Here is a 13,490-nt window from a genome sequence, read left to right on the forward strand (position 1 = left end):
TGGCGCTATGTAAATGGCAATAATAATAATAATAATAATAATAATAAGCCAGTCACAAAGCCACTTTTTTTGTCTCTTAGAAGTTATGGTCCAAGGAGCACCCCCTATCTAAATATAAATAAATGAAAAAAAAAAAAAACAACACACCAGAGAGGGAAGTTAAAGAAACACTGAAAAAAAATAATAATAATAAATAATATATATATATACACACATTTTTTATTTGAGGTTTTCCCGGTATTTTGGATATTACCTCATATCTATCGGTTTTAAATATCTGCAACAAAACTTCCCAGTAAACTAGTCCTTAGACTCGCTGCAAATCCTCTTCAGGAGAGGTCATCAAGGTGACACATGACGCATGCAACAATATCCACAATCTGCCAATCCAATGTTTTTCCATCAGACTCTATGAATCTAACAGAGAAGTAAGGGATACACACAGCATCTGGTGTCCGCAACCTCTGCACCCGGATACAGGGAAAGGTTAACGGATCTTAACATGTAAAGCTTGGAGGAAAGACGAGACAGGGGGGATGTGATAGAAACATTTAAATACATAAAAGGGAATCAACACAGTAAAGGATGAGACTATATTTAATAGAAAATAAAACTATCACAACAGGAGGACGTAGTCTTAAATTAGAGCAAGGGTTTAAAAATCATTTTAGGAAGTATTACTTTACTGAGAGAGTAGTGGATGCATGGAATAGCCTTCCAGCTGAAGTGGTAGAGGTTAACACAATAAAGGAGTTTAAGCATGTGTGGGATATGCATAAGGCTATCCTAGCCATAAGATAAGGCCAGGGACTGATGAAAGTATTTAGAAAATTGGGCAGACTAGATGGGCCGAATGGTTCTTATCTGCCGTCACATTCTATGTTTCTATATAAAATAATTTCAAATATTGGATCCATAAAAACCAAAAGCCCTTAGATGCTCTTTGAATTAAAACCATTAGTAGGCATGGTGACAGCAAAATGTAAACATTGTCGTTCCTTAGAAACTATACTGCTTTCATTTGCAGTCTGAATGGGCGGCACTGATGCAACAAAATCATTTCATTAAGATTAAGTGATTTTGATGCTTAGAAGGGCACAAACAGCAAAACAGGGGTTAAGCCATAGCACAGACATGAATGGTCAGTAACAGACGTCTTTAAAGGACCACTATAGTGCCAGGAAAACAAACTCGTTTTCCTGGCACTATAGTGCCCTGAGGGTGTCCCCACCCTCAGGGTCCCACTCCCGCCAGGCTGAAGTTGGAGGAAGTGGTTAAACACTTGCCTTTCTCCAGTGCCGGGCTGCCTCAGCGCTGGGGACTCTCCTCCTCCTTTGGACGTCATCGGCTGAATCCGCATGCACGGCAAGAGCCGTGCGCGCAGTTAGTCCATAGGAAAGCATTCTCAATGCTTTCCTATGGACGCTGGAGTCTTCTCACTGTGAAAATCACAGTGAGAAGCGCGGAAGCGCCTCTATCAGCTGTCAATGAGACAGCTACTAGAGGCTGGATTAACCCATATGTAAACACAGCAGGCAGGGTTAACCATTCCATCTGCCTCCACACACTCCCCCTTATCAGCCTGGCAGTTTCATATGGTTCTCCCTACAAACTACATATCCCAGTACCCCTAGTGGCACGTTGAAAAATATTATTATGTACTTTAAATGTATTTAATGTGTTGATACAAATATTATAAGTTTAATTCAGATTGCTTCCAGAACACTGAAATTGAGAAGCCATACCTTGGCCTATAGAGTATTACAGACTTTCATTGTATAGGAATGGAGACCACATCTGGTTCACTTTAAGAGTGATGTTGAAGGGCTTGTTTATAGTAACCTTTGACCTAGCCTTGAAAGCCTGAATTCCTTTGAAGACTCACATTTCTACAGGCAATTATTCATTACATCATGTATATAGAAGTTCTTTGTCTCACATATCTTGCCGCCAAATATAACGTATGACTTTAATCATAGATTTCAAATGATGCTAAGTAACTCCCCTTTTTCTAAGATAGCCACTTATTTTAAAGTAAGGCAATCTTATGTATACTCCCCTCTGTAACTGAATTTTAAACCCATAAAACTGATTGTAGTTTAGAATTCGTGGCCAATACCTTTAACATCAAAAATGGATAACACCTAGAACATTGCTCTCTGTATTGGACAAGACTGTTAAAGACATTTGTTATTACCAGATGGATTGTTATGTTTGAATAAACATAAGTTAAACTGCAAGATATTTGATTCGATTGTTAATAAAACTGATATGTGACAAACAAAGATTTCACGGAATGCCAATTTCCTACATTTAATGGTGGAGAATGCGGGCACCAACAGCAAACTTTTGAATTAAGCCTGAATTATGACTGCTACAAGCTACAAGAAGATTACAAGAAGAAGACAAGAAACTCACTGAAGAAAAGTTGAAATTGTTCCCTGAAGAAAAAGCTTTAGTACCCGGCTTGCAACAGGAGAAACACAAGTGACTGATACAGCAGGATGGCATCCCAAAAATCCTTTATTTAAACATTCAGTTTTACTATGCGAAAATAGAGTTGCGCAGGGGAAAAATCGTTCGAACGTGGAAATGCTCAGTACTGACGGAAGAATATGACGATAATATATTGATAATATATTATAATTTTGACGATAATAATTGAGATGACAATCTGGATCCTTTTATCCATACTTTATTTATGAAGAAATAAATGTTATGACGAATTGCAGATCGAAGATGGCATTTCGGAGGATTCTCAAGAAATAACTACATATTCCAAAAAGTATTCTTCCATCAGATGATGCGCACACCTGTGGAAATCAAATACTTCAAGGGTATGTGTCTTTAACATGTCTGTAGAAGTTGCTCATATGTATATTGAAACAAATTGTATTAACTGTTTAGTTAATTATGGATTGGCAGCAAAAGACTGCTGTCAAATGTAACAGGATCTGTCTGTAAAAGAGTTAATCCTGAAAACGCTATTGTGTATTGAAATGGTTAGACAGATTAACTGGTAATGAGCAAAGCAATGTGGTTAAAAGGGAAAGAAAAAGTTGCATTACTGGCAAAAGGCTTTCTGGAAACTAAAGATTCTATAAAGGAATGGTGTCAACTTAAAAAGACCAGTAATTGTTATGTTTGTAATACATCGAAACAAAATAGAAATGTGTTGTTAAAAACAATTGAAAAATATATGTGTTGTTGCAAGGTCTAGTAAATTTACCTAGCCTCTAGCTAAACTGTAAATTTCCTTAAAAGTGTTAAAAGAAGGAAATCGCCCCCCATGGCTCTCTTTTGAGAGTGCATTGGATGCAACATTAGTTGAAACAAAAACTCAGACTCTCGGCAGTTGTTGAAAGGTTTAAGTAATGTCAAGGAAATTAAGATTTTAATATAATGAAAGAAATGCTTAAGAATCAGACTGATCTGTTAAATAGAACCCATAAAACAATGTCTCACATGTCCAATATTAGACGTTGTTACTAATTTTGACAATTTGCAAAAATTGTTAGTCTGGGGAATGTTACAGATATTTTGTGGAAAAATCTGAAAGATTTGGATTAAAGTAGAAGTTGCGTGAAAAGGGCAGGAGAGAAGAAAAGATATAGAAAAATGGGGAAATTGTGCAAGAAAAAGGGTCAGATGGATACTCTCAGATTAGCCAGATTGATTAAAAATGTGTCTAAATATGATGAGCAGAGAGGACCTTTTTACAATATGTGGGTTTTTGAAGGTGAAATGAATAAACAAAAATTTAGTGATGTGGTAGCCACCAGATGTCGTTTGATCTGGCTGCCAGCCTCATTAAGTAAAGGGGTTAAAAATTAACTCATTGATGTGTTGGAGGATAAAGAATGTGAAAAGCCCAGAGTTTAGTTGCAGGAATTGTTTCCAAATATATTGCTAATGGTTGTACAGTGTGCAACTGGTTTGAATAGTTTAGAATTTTCTATTTTTGATTAATTTAAAAGGAGAAAATTATGATATACATGTTTGTGCTAATTTAAGGAATAAGGCATGGAATTTGATTACTGACACAAAACAGTTTACTATGTCTAAAGAGTAACACAGGCAGAGTGTTAGTGAATATGTCTCTATAACATCAGGGTAACCAAATGAGCTAGATTAAGAGATTTTGCTGCTATGAAAATTATGAAATCCTTGCAATTGTTAAAAAGGAAAAACACAGGAATAACTAAAATGTTGCACAGACACACTTTTGTCTAGGGATACTTCAGCAGGACTGGCCCCTATTAAAAATGTGTCTAGTGAAGAAGGTAGAAGGAGAAATTAGGTTATTAATTGAATATGGTAATTTTAGAGTGAGGTTTAAGGAAAGACCACAAAATTAACAAAATTACCAGGGTACTAAAAACTATTCGGCCACACCCCAAGATAGATATTATAGGGTTTTATTAGAGTAATTCTATGGTATGCTATAATTGCAACCAATAAGGTCATGTTAGGAGATATTGTCCTAAATATGAAGAAAAAACTTACCCAGTGAAAGGGAAAGAAAATTGAATTTCCCAGACCATAAGAATCTACAGAGAGTGGCAGCTGTAAAAACAGAGCATACATCTTCAACCAACCCCCCCTCACATATCAAATTCATGTGAAGAGTGTATACTGATGTTAAATGCCATTGAAATTCAGCAAGTGAAATCTGCCTAAACCCACCAATAAATAGGGATGTGTAACCCCTAGCTATTATCAGATCTATCTTGCTGATAACGAAGTGAAGATGGGCGACCATATATTTATGGAAGACTAGAGGGAAAAATAACAGAGTTTTATTAGAAACAGGAGCAGGAATGACTCTAATAAAACACGCTTGCCTTTAAAAATTTAAGCATATCAACAAATCCCTTCTAAGTTTTTAATGGAAAACCTGCACATGCAATTCTATCCACTGATAATGAAGTTGAGATTGAAGGAGGAAAAATCTTTTGGTGATTTATAGTTGCACCTCTCCTCCCACTGTACTATTATTATGGGAATGGATGTTATCAATGAAAAAAAGTTGTATGTGGATTTATTAAATTTGGTTTTATGGCAAGCTTTAGGTGAGAGCAAAACAGGTTGAGTGCTTAAACCTAATAATTTAAGATAGTTTAGTCATGATATAACTGTAAAACAGAGTGAAGTGTCACCTTCTATACAACAAGATGATGAGGTTGTACCATATCTTAAAACTAAATACCCCACAGTGTGCTCTAAGTCTAAACAAGATTGTGGGATAGTGAATTTGCAAGTTGTAATCGTAGTTCTAGACCCCCTGCAGTTAAACAATATAAGATCCCAAAGAATAAGAAGAAGGTGTGAATCAGGTGATAAAAGCATTGGTATCTCAAGGAGTGTTGAGAGTGGGTAATTCCAAATGTAAGTCACCATTTGGCTAATAATCAAGCCAATGGCACTTATGGTTTAATTGTAGACACGTATGTGGTGAATAAGTAAATCTCATCAGATATCATGGCGCAAATAGATGCTAATGTTAAGTACTTTCTGTATTGGATATAGTCAATGTGTTCTTTTCTATACCATTCAATCCAGATAGCTAGTATCGCTATGCTTTTACCTTTAAAAATCATCAATATCTGTTCCAGGTGTTGCTACAGGGCTTCCAATCCTCACCAGCTTACTTTCATAAAGCAATGGCTCAAGTATTGGAACCCCTGGGGTATGGGAATAAGATTTTGCAATATGTTGATGATCTGTTAGTTCAAACAGTAACAAGGGAAGAGCATGAGCAGATACTGTGTGATATTTGTCAAAGCACTGGCAGATAATGGGTTAAAACTGAACACATTCAAAGTGCAGATCTTGAAGGAAAGATTTACTTTCCTAGGAGTTAATATAGATCCAGAATGTAAAACGCCATGTACAGCAAGGGTTAAAGTATTGCAGCAATTGCCAAGGCCAATGACAGTGTATCATCTACAGAAATGTTTAGGCTTGATAAATGTTAGCAGAGAATTTATATATGATATGGCAGGGATAGCAAAACCCTTATGCAATATGCTAAAATATAAAAGATAAGATCATCTGGACAGGGGAATTTGAAAAGAGTTAAATCTGTTAAAAGATGCTCTCACACAAGCGCCTGTGCTAGCTGCTCCCATTGAAACAGTACCATATATTGTTCAATGTTATGCAGGCGTCTCTTCATTAATAGCAGTTTAATGCAAAGGTAGCATGAATCTTTACGAATGCTGGGATATTTTGCTAAAATTATGTATCCAGTGGAAAGAGGAATGTTTTCCTGTGTAAAACAGCTCATGGCTGTATGATGGGCTTTAGAAGCAACACAACACATGGCAGGATTTGGACAGATAAATTTACAAACCCCCCAAATATCTAAAACTGTTACAAAATTGTTCTGAGTTAGGAGTATATAGCCAGTTACAAAATAAACCACCCAGGGTAGAAACCAGTAAAAGCTAATGGAAATATAATCCAGATCTCCTTTTGAGAAACAAATAATACAAGGGATTTCTAGTTTGTATGTGGAGGAACAAGATTTTATGTTGATGGATCACATCACACAGGTTATGTCATATATGACGATTAAACAAAAGAATTGCAAAGATAGACTGCCAGGCCATATGTCTGCTCAGAAAGCGGAGTTAGAGTCTGTAAAGAAAATTTTAGAAATAACAGTATATGACCCAGTGAATATAATCAGTGACAGCAGTCATGTAGTCAAAGCTCTAACACTTCACCTCCCAATATGGAGAAAAGAGGAATGGTAGATTCTCAGGATAAAGCTTTAAAACATACAGGTATTCTGGCAGATCTGTTTAATTAGGCAGGAAAAATTATTTAACTTGTTGTTGTGAAACAGACTTGTAGATCAGGAATCAAAGGAAACTTTGTTTGAGGAGTTGTAATACTCGGAAAATTTAATGAGCGCAACTGTTAGTAAAAGACAAATAACAAATACCCTATAAGACCAGATAGAGAATGGAAGGATGTAGCTTTCAGTAAAGAAAGAATGGATCTAGATACTGAAACTGGCATGTACAGGGTTAAACAATGAAACACAAACATTTGTACCTAGTGGCTTATTACAAGAGCTGATTGTATTCAATCATCGTACACAGGGCATTTGGGTACAGGACAACTAGTTAAGGTCCTGCAAAATAAATTGTATCATCCTAATTTAAACCAAAAAGTGTATAAATATATTGCAGAAGTGTCTCATATGTGTTCAATTAATCCAAGACCTAAATACTAGAAACCAAAATTGCAGAGAGTTCCTATGGCAAAAATGCCATGGTACTCTATATAAATTAATGTCTAAATTAAAATAAATAAAATAAAATAGAAATAGAAATGCTTTAAGATAAGAGTAATTGGTTAACATATTTACCAGGAGTATTAATGTATATTCCTTCAAATCCAAACTCAAGTGTCACCTCATGAGTTAGTGACATGTAGAACTATGTAATCACGTTCCCTAATGAACCTTTTGTTCCAAGTTACAGCAGAACATGCTGAATAGTTAAAAGTATTACAGGAACATCTATTGTTAGAATTGAAGTTTGCTACTTCAAATGTCGTCCCTTATGGTAAACTATGTGTTAAAGTTGTACAGCGCTACGGAATCTGATGGCGCTATATAAATAAATTAAATAAATATAAAGAAGTAACACAGGGAAATTATGCAGATATGTTTAAGCCAGGTTATGAGGCAATGGTAAATCATTTAAAACACCAGGTCTATGAAAAGCAAGTTGGGAAGGTCCTTATGGTCCTTATGTTAGTCTAAGAATAAAAATTAGAACAAACTGTGTTATAGGTTTAAAAAGCAAACATTGGTACAAAGTGTAATAAATCAATTCTTGTGTCTCGTGATCAATGTAAAAGAAATGTACTAAGGTATAAGAAATGTACTAATTTATAAGAATAGTAAACTGCCATCTGTTTTTCCTTACAGAACCAATACTGTTTTACATGGACACAAACCTGTATGAGTTTAAATAAAAGGACACATTGTTTGGACTTTCAAAGGACATTATGGACTTTCAAAGAGACTGTGCTTGTGGATTCGATTGGAGAGGACAATATTTCATGGACTTAATCAAACCGATTGTGTTTTCTGGTTAATGTAAACTGTATACAATTACACAGCATAATAACTATGATACCGTTATTATTAATGTTAGGTAAAATCAATGCCCATGGTAAATTAATGAATTAGTGAAAAATGTAAAGGTAATCGTAACAAGAATTTTGTTCTTAGGAGTTCAGAAATGAAAGGGTTAAAATGTCTTGCTTCTCCCTCTTGGAGTGTAAAAAGCAATACAGACAACTGGAAATGGCTGTGTTAAAAGGCCTTTCCTTGTAAACTAATACTTAGATCAATATCAGAGAACAAAATTAAAATCCCATAAGTAATTGGTATAAGTTATTATGATGCAATATTTTAAAATTCATTCAAATAAAGCATCAAAGAGGGGCTTGAAAAATATTATTATGTACTTTAAATGTATTTAATGTGTTGATACAAATATTATAAGTTTAATTCAGATTGCTTCCAGAACACTGAAATTGAGAAGCCATACCTTGGCCTATAGAGTATTACAGACTTTCATTGTATAGGAATGGAGACCACATCTGGTTCACTTTAAGAGTGATGTTGAAGGGCTTGTTTATAGTAACCTTTGACCTAGCCTTGAAAGCCTGAATTCCTTTGAAGACTCACATTTCTACAGGCAATTATTCATTACATCATGTATATAGAAGTTCTTTGTCTCACATATCTTGCCGCCAAATATAACGTATGACTTTAATCATAGATTTCAAATGATGCTAAGTAACTCCCCTTTTTCTAAGATAGCCACTTATTTTAAAGTAAGGCAATCTTATGTATACTCCCCTCTGTAACTGAATTTTAAACCCATAAAACTGATTGTAGTTTAGAATTCGTGGCCAATACCTTTAACATCAAAAATGGATAACACCTAGAACATTGCTCTCTGTATTGGACAAGACTGTTAAAGACATTTGTTATTACCAGATGGATTGTTATGTTTGAATAAACATAAGTTAAACTGCAAGATATTTGATTCGATTGTTAATAAAACTGATATGTGACAAACAAAGATTTCACGGAATGCCAATTTCCTACACACGTCACGCGATTGGCCAGGTTTCCAAAATGGATGCCGATCACGTGACCAACGAAAATATCACTTTTTCCTCATTTACAACCCTCTTTTTTTTTTTTTTCATTCTTTATTTTTGAGTGCATGAATGAAACAAGACAGCTTACCTCGCCACAATAGCGTTCGTAAGCATAAACAGATCACGTTGATATTACAATTGTGGCATTTAAACAGTGCACACTTTTTATGTATAGATGCATAAACAGATCTTGGATTAATATTGGTTACTCATTTCAATGGTACTTACTGGATTAGTACAGTGCTTGCAGGTGAACAGTGTGTAACAAGATGTGCGAGTGCTGCTAAGTGTGCAAGGTTATGATATAGGCCACTGAAGTCTATTTCACTGTGTTGCAGGTACCCAGCCAGGTCGGCTTTACAGATAAGCATAGCGCGAATGAAGTGCTCAATACAAGTTAAGGCCTTTTTAAGTGGGTGACCTAGTGCAACATGAGAGGCTAAGGCATGCGGTCACTAGACAGGCTAATCCACACTATAAAAACATATAATAACATTGCTAACAAGTGCAATCAGAACGAGTGTTACATTGACAAAACGATTGACCAGGGTAATAGACATTTGAGAAATCATGCTTATTCTAAGTGTGCTAAGTTTCGTCTATCTCAGGGATGCATTGCTTGAAAGTATTGCGGGACAAAGTCCTCCGTGGCTGCATGGACGTGGTGGCGTGGCAGCAGTCCGGGCCGCCGTGCGGCAGTGAGAGTCAGTGGTAATCAGCCTAGGCACATATCAGAAAATCCCATGGGGCCTCTGTGTCGCGGAGCATGGAAGTTGGAGGGGCTCTGCCGCTGCCATCCAGTCCTGCGTGAGTGCCTTGGGTGGTGAAGGTGTGTGCTCGGTGGTGTGGGAGTTTCTCTGCTCTCCATGTCTTTTGGTGAGAGTGAGTCTCTGTATGTCCCCTCAAAGTAGCGGCACAGCTCTCCGGGGTGCTGTTTGCGGCAGTGTCTCGCTGCTTGTGGGTTGAGCGTCGGTAGTTTTTTTTGGCTTTGTCTGGTGTAGACTGGGCATAGGCCCCTCAAGTGCGCCATTTTAGTTTGTAGGGCGGCGGGCTGTGTTAAGTGGCTCTCCGAGCCCGTCGGTATCCGGGCTTGCGGTATCGGGTGCTTGGTCTGCGGCTGTTAGGGTTAAGTGAGGCTCTTGTTGCCTTCTGCTGCTTCATGTTGGTCGGTGGCATTGTTATGCGTTTCTGCGCTGGTACCCTTGCAGGGGAGGTGGCGGACAGTTGGGTGACCACTGTGGTTGCTCGACTTTGTGCCAGTATGGTTTGCCACCGTGTCCAGAAAAGGTTGAAGGCTGACGCTATGCGGTCCTCTTGAGGGTGCCTGCTTGCCAGCTGCGTTGATAGAGGTTGGGCCGGTAGGGGCCTAGAGGCTCGGTCGGCAGCCGCCATCTTGGAATCTGGGTACATACTGCTTGCAGTTTTGGAGGTTTGTGGGGTTCTGTAGCCCTGTGAAGTCCAGACCAGGATAACCCCCGCTGGTCCATGGGGGGGGGGGGGGGGGAACAGGGGCCCGTAGTTTTTGTGGTGGCTAGTCGCGGCAGTGGTATACCGGTCGTCACTCCTGTACTCGCCATGTGAGTAGGCCTCACTTGCTTAAGCGGTGAAAGTCGCTTGTAATGCCGTTTGTGGGGTATCATTCTATTCTGCTTAGTATCCCCTTACAGTCAGTGGCCTTTGTGGCCAGATTAGTCGCGTTTTGGAGCAGAAAAATAGCTTTTAAGTGTTGCTTTTGCAGGAGCTCTTGTGGTTCATGTCTTTCCAGCTCTACTGTCAGGCCCCGCCCCCTACAACCCTCATTTTAACTCCATATTTTAGGGGAAGTTACCCTGATAACCTATCTACCAAATTATATGGCTTGTTTTGTATTTTGAAAATTGTACTTCACTTTGATGACGTCATTTGGGCGCCAAACTCTGTTCAGAGTTCAAAATTAGTCCCCCTATATAAACCCTACCCTACCAAGCATGTGTTTTTGTCTCCACTTGAGAAAGTCTTCATAGGTGAAACGTGTTGTGGATATTTTAATATTTTATTCTGTATTCCAAATAAAGTTTTTTTGGCTACTTTTAACTCACTTTGATTGTCCCATTTTACTATTTTTATTCATTATTTTTGCTTGGTATCCTGATTTTATTCCTCACGCTGAATATTACTCCATCTCCAGGTGGGGATTATACCACTCACGCCTGAGTCATTGAGCAGTCTGCCTGCTCAATCCCATGTGAGTACACATTTTATTAATACTCTTTATATACCATTTTTATACAGCGAGCACTATTAGTTGTCTCTTCTCTTACATGATCTACATATCGAAACAAGACCAAACCCTCTAAACTTATCCTACAAGCGGGAATTATACCGCTGTACGCCATCCACACTAGAGCTAGTTTAGCTCTACTACACGTGAGTAGGATTACTATAGATCTCTTCTTCCTGCAAGTGAACACTTTATATCAGTCGTATTTCACTATTATCTTTTTCTCTCTTTACATACGGATCCTGAAACTGTCTTCATTTAACCCATAGAGAGAATATTCCTCCACAAAAGCCGTCGGTGCCCCATCAGGCCCAACTTGACACTACTTATTCTCTGGACTTTGTTTATTTTAGTCGTACCATAGCCAGCTTTGGTGCAACCTTTTTCTATTGTGAATTAACCCTAGAGGGACCTGGCACCCAGACCACTTCATTGAGCTCTAGTGGTCTGGGTGCCTATAGTGGTCCTTTAAGTCTTATTGAGGAATCTTCTTATAATCTGCTAATTTTAAAGGGTAATTAACCTTTTTATTTATTTAGTCCTACTGGTGTTAATTTTGGTTATTGTATGTTAGTAAGAGACGTGTGCCTGCGGGGAAATGCCTATGGTAGCTGTGTGCGCACAAACAAGAAGATCTGTGGAAGAATCGGCTTATGTTCGCCATCTAAAATCCTCCCACTGACAAATCATTTTGTATTACTCCTGATTAGTGAGAATTAACAGGGATGATTTTTTAAATAAATAGATACAATTATTTACACCTATTTCAGTTCTTATCCCCCCTTCTCGCCCCTTTGACTAATTCATCACATGCCAGATGATTACTACTCATTACATTAAGGATCACTAAAGTGTCAGGAAAACTACCCTCAGGGTCCGCCTCTCATGGCGCTGAACTGATTAAAACCCCTTCAGCAGCTTACCTTACTCCAGCGCCGGGCTTCCTCGGCGCTGGTGACCTCTCTTCCCCCGCCGTCAGCGGAGCCGAATGCGCATGCGCGGCAAGTGCGCATTCAAAGTGTCCATAGGAAAGCATTTCTCAATGCTTTCCTATGGACGCTCTGCGCGATGGAGGCATAACATGCCTCCAGCGTCCCAGATGCGCCTCTAGTGGCTGTCCGGATTAACCCCAAATGTAAACATAATCTCTGAAACTGCTATGTTTGCATTTGAAGGGTTAAAACCTGAGGGACCTGGCACCTAGACCACTTTATTGAGCTAAAGTGGTCTGGGTGACTATAGTGTCCCTTTAGCTCTATTTCTAAAGCGAAGCTCTCCTGTTTAGAAACATTCCCTGGTTAAATACTTTGTTTCTATAGATTGACATTTTAATGACAGCAATCAGTCTTGGAGAACTCTGAAAATGAGGCAGGCAGAGTACAATTTTAAAGGGACACTATAAGATTATCAATACAAACTATAGTCTCCCTGTCCATAACTTACTAGCCCCCATGTGCACTGTAATTAAAAAAATACTTAACTTTTCTAGAAGTGTCCTTTGTCACTGCTGCCCGCTCCTCCTTGAGCGACATCATCCTGGAGGTTTGACACTAGGATAAAGATCCAATCCAATGCTCCTCATAGAAGAACATTGGGGACCGCAGGCACATGCGCCAATGATTCTTTTATCATAGAGAATCATTGAATGTAATGACGAGCACAAGTGTGACAGCACTGAGCATGTACATCTTGGTTTGTTAGAGCCAGGAAGTAACATCCAGGGGGATTGGAAATATGGCCCGAAGCCATGCTTCCGAGCCTTCTAACTAGCAAAATGTTATGGGAACTACTGTAGGCACTATAACACCTTCTATAAGATGAAGTTGTTATAGTGAGTACAGTGCTGATTAAATCAACACTTCTCACTAATGTAAGTACTGTTGAGAATTACGAAGTCAATTTACATAATTTAAAGAGTTACTCCAAGCATTATAACCACTACAGCCCCGTTTCCCAGTAATGGAGAAAACCGTTTTGCGACAGTTTGCCTCTTATCAGGGTCCCCACTGTGCGCTGAAGGACCTCTATGGCC

At 38.3% G+C, this 13,490-nt stretch overlaps 1 protein-coding gene across 2 annotated transcripts in view; it reads right to left on the reverse strand.

The window, feature by feature from the left end:
- The window catches only part of LOC134587553 (uncharacterized), a 31,581-nt gene that overhangs the window by 6,578 nt on the left and 11,513 nt on the right, over positions 1-13,490 (reverse strand). The gene's annotated exons all lie outside the window — the stretch shown is intronic.

The sequence above is a fragment of the Pelobates fuscus genome, chromosome 2, assembly GCF_036172605.1.
Source record: "Pelobates fuscus isolate aPelFus1 chromosome 2, aPelFus1.pri, whole genome shotgun sequence".
Taxonomy (NCBI): Eukaryota; Metazoa; Chordata; class Amphibia; order Anura; family Pelobatidae; genus Pelobates; species Pelobates fuscus.